Source organism: Salvelinus fontinalis, chromosome 14, assembly GCF_029448725.1.
Source record: "Salvelinus fontinalis isolate EN_2023a chromosome 14, ASM2944872v1, whole genome shotgun sequence".
NCBI classification, from domain to species: Eukaryota; Metazoa; Chordata; class Actinopteri; order Salmoniformes; family Salmonidae; genus Salvelinus; species Salvelinus fontinalis.
In genome coordinates this window covers 34,624,150-34,628,785 of record NC_074678.1, presented here as the reverse complement: position 1 = coordinate 34,628,785, position 4,636 = coordinate 34,624,150, and positions in this window count along the sequence as shown.

Sequence of the window (4,636 nt, the reverse complement as noted above, 5' to 3'; positions counted from 1 at the left end):
AGAACATAAATGATGCCGCTGCTTACTTCTCCCTACCTCTCTCTCCCACTCACACACTCAATGAGCTTCTAAAATGCATATATTAATACATTCTGGTCCCTCTCCCGCCATTTAAAATCACTCGCTGTGAAATGATTGTGCCAACAATGCATCCTGGTGATGAAAAGCTAGTTGAACACAAACAGAGAGAGACCAAAGTAGTCAGTCACAGATTTAACAGGCTCAACAACAGCAACACAGTATTGTATCTTTCTACAGTGATCTAAACATATGAAACCCACCTGCGTTGTAGAGACTGCCTGTGTGCCTTAAAGAGTTAGACCCAGGAGATGACTGCTACCAGTGTGGTGTCTTTTAGGTCCCAGAGAGATGGCGTTGTTCTCCGGCAGACCAGGGTTCTCTTCAGTACTGCAGAGGAGGATCCCTTAGAAAGAAACAAGGGATCCAGGTGTGTCGTACAGCCAGGTGTTCAGAACAGGTAACTGTGTGTGTGGATGGAGTCTCTGATTGGTGAGTGATGGTGTCTGTGATCAGGTATACCAGTACAGGTTGACTTGTACTGCTGTGTCAGAGTGAGGAGGAATACTCTGATGCCCTCAGGGTGGACTGGGTGTGGCCAGGACAGGTACAGTTGACTCTCACCCAGGTGACAGATGAACAGACTGCGGGGACTGAGTGCTGTGTGTGTGTCTCAGGTCACAGTCTCTTTCTGACCCCTGCAGGTATAAACACAGTAGAGACAGAGAGGGGACACACAGGTACAAGTCTAGTGTCACCTGTAAACGATTCTGTTGTAACAAATAATCTTTGTTTAATATTATCATTACAAACTGTCCAGATTTATAGCCATACATTTACTCCAGGCTGTGAATCTACAGTGTCACCTGTACACCATAGGGTTATATTGCATAATCATCACCATACTGTGCAGATACTGTGCAGATATTAGTATCCCACTGGGCACAAACTGGTTGAATCAATGTGTTGTTTTACAGGGGCAGCCATAGTAGTACGGCGTCCTTGCTCAACAGCAAATCGACAGATTTATACCTTGTCAGCGAGGGTGTACAAACCAGCAACCTGTCACGATCGTCCATGGGAGAGAGATAGGACCAAGGCGCAGCGTGTAAATAATACATCTTCTCTTTATTTAGGAGAGGAACTAACGAAGCAAAACAACAAATCCAAGAACGTGAAACCAAAACCGACTAAATGCAAACCTGAAGCAAACCTAGACACAGACTAAGACAATGACTAAATCAATGACCCCACAAACACCTGATGCCTATGGCCGCCTAAAAATATGGCTCCCAATCAGAGACAAATGAAAGACACCTGTCTCTGATTGAGAAACCACTCAGGCAACCATAGACATACCTAGAAACCCTCACTAAACCATAGACATACCTAGACATACTCACTCAACACAAAACCACAAACACAAAACCCAACAACCCCTTAACCATATAACCACCCAAACACAAACCTTCCCCATGTCACACCCTGACCTAACAAACATAATAAAGGAAACAAAGATAACTAAGGCCAGGGTGTGACATAACCCCCCCCTTAAGGTGCGAACACCGGGCGCACCAACACAAAGTCTAGGGGAGGATCCGGGGTAGGCCTTAATATGGCGGCGGCTCGGGTGCAGGACGTGGCCCCCACTCCACCATAGTCGATCTCCGCTTCGGTGTCTCTGGTAGATCCTGGCTGAATGGCGGATTCAGCTGATCCTGGCTGGCGGACCACTCTGGCTGATCATGGCAGGCGGGCGACTCTGGCTGATCATGGCAGGCGGGCGACTCTGGCTGATCATGGCAGGCGGGCGACTCTGGCTGATCATGGCAGGCGGGCGACTCTGGCTGATCATGGCAGGCGGGCGACTCTGGCTGATCATGGCAGGCGGGCGACTCTGGCTGATCATGGCAGGCGGGCGACTCTGGCTGATCATGGCAGGCGGGCGACTCTGGCTGATCATGGCAGGCGGGCGACTCTGGCTGATCATGGCAGGCGGGCGACTCTGGCTGATCATGGCAGGCGGGCGACTCTGGCTGATCATGGCAGGCGGGCGACTCTGGCTGATCATGGCAGGCGGGCGACTCTGGCTGATCATGGCAGGCGGGCGACTCTGGCTGATCATGGCAGGCGGGCGACTCTGGCTGATCATGGCTGGCGGGCGACTCTGGCTGATCATGGCTGGCGGGCGACTCTGGCTGATCATGGCTGGCGGGCGACTCTGGCTGATCATGGCTGGCGGGCGACTCTGGCTCGTGGCAGACGGATGGCTCAGACGGCGCTGGGTAGACTGGCAGCTCTGACGGCTCGGGGCAGACTGGCAGCTCTGACGGCTCGGGGCAGACTGGCAGCTCTGACGGCTCGGGGCAGACTGGCAGCTCTGACGGCTCGGGGCAGACTGGCAGCTCTGACGGCTCGGGGCAGACTGGCAGCTCTGACGGCTCGGGGCAGACTGGCAGCTCTGGCCGGCTGAGACGCACTATAGGCCTGGTGCGTGGTGCCGGAACTGGTGGTACCGGGCTAGGGACACGCACCTGAAGGCTAGTGCGGGGAGAAGGAACAGGGCATACTGGACCCTGGATACGCACATTAGGCCTAGTGCGTGGTGCCGGAACTGGTGGTACCGGGCTGGGGCCACACATCTCAGGGCTAGTGCGGGGAGCAGCAACAGGACACACTGGGCTCTCAAAGCGCACTATAGGCCTAGTGCGTGGTACCGGCACAGGTGGTACCGGGATGAGGACACGCACCTCAGGGCGAGTGCGGGGAGAAGCAACAATGCGAACAGGGCTCTGGAGACACCCTGGAATCCTGGGGCGTGGTGCCGGATCTGGTGGTACTGGGCTGGGGCGGAAAGGTGTTACAGGAGGTGTAGGACTAGGAATGCACACAGGAGGCCTGGTTCGTGGGACTGTCATTCCCAGACGGTTAGCACGCAACTCAGGACGAGCATGGAGAACTGACTCAGGTAACATCACCTCCCGCACACGCTCTGTCGGGTGGATGTCGTGCCTCACGCACCAACACAGCAGGTCCCTCTTTTCACTCTCCTCCAAACTCCTCATTAACTCCTTAACAGTCTCTGTATCCTTCCCATTGCTCACCTCCAGTATCTGCACAACGGGCTCTGGTTCCCTCCTTTCACGCTGCTTGGTCCTGAGTGGTTGGGTCATTCTGTCACGATCGTCCATGGGAGAGAGATAGGACCAAGGCGCAGCGTGTAAATAATACATCTTCTCTTTATTTAGGAGAGGAACTAACGAAGCAAAACAACAAATCCAAGAACGTGAAACCAAAACCGACTAAATGCAAACCTGAAGCAAACCTAGACACAGACTAAGACAATGACTAAATCAATGACCCCACAAACACCTGATGCCTATGGCCGCCTAAAAATATGGCTCCCAATCAGAGACAAATGAAAGACACCTGTCTCTGATTGAGAAACCACTCAGGCAACCATAGACATACCTAGAAACCCTCACTAAACCATAGACATACCTAGACATACTCACTCAACACAAAACCACAAACACAAAACCCAACAACCCCTTAACCATATAACCACCCAAACACAAACCTTCCCCATGTCACACCCTGACCTAACAAACATAATAAAGGAAACAAAGATAACTAAGGCCAGGGTGTGACACAACCTTTTGGTTACTGGGTCAACGCTCTAACTGCTAGGCTACCTGCTGCCCATAACAAACCTAAAAACAAAGATGGTGCTGCAGTGGATAGCTGCCGTATTACAGGCTCCTGACCATTATTTTGTATGTTGTTTTTTTTACGCTGATCTTAACTTTTTTTTCAAAATAAAGTTTCTGGCATTATTAATTTGAAATCCGTTTCACCTATTTTTTTTACCAGAATGTCACCTGTGCAACTAGAAACAACACAACTTTAGATGACCTTTACTCCACACACAAAAACAAGGCCCTCCCTTGCCCTCCTTTTGGCAAATCTGACCATTGCTACTCACAAACGAAAACTCAAACAGGAAGTACCAGTGATGCACTCAATACGGAATTGGTCCGATGAAGCGATGTTAAGCAACAGGACTGCTTCACTAGCACAAAGTGGATTATGTTCCGGGATTCCTCCGATAACATTGAAGAGTTTACCACATCAGTCACCGGCATCATTAATAAGTGCATTGACGACATCGTACATTCATATCCCAACCAAAACCCATGTATTACATGCAACATCCGCACTGAGCAAAAGATGGGCAGACTGATAGGAGTGAAGATGGTGAGGTAAGGTTAGTGAGGGAGCTACCGCTTTCAAGGAGTGGGATACTAATCCGGACACTTATAAGAATTCCTGCTACGACCGCCAATGAGCCATCAAACAGGCAAAGCGTCAAAACTAAGATTAAATCCTACTACGCCGGCTCTGATGCTCGTCGGATGTGGCAGGGCTTGCAAACTATCACAGATTACAAAGGGAAACCCAGTCGTGAGCTGCCCAGTGACGAGAGCCTACCAGACAAGCTAAATTGCTTCTATGCTCACCTCGAGGCATGCAACACTGAACCATGTATGAGAGCACCAGCAGTGTGATCTCTCTCTGTAGCCTATGTGAGTAAGACCTTCAAGCAGGTCAACATTTA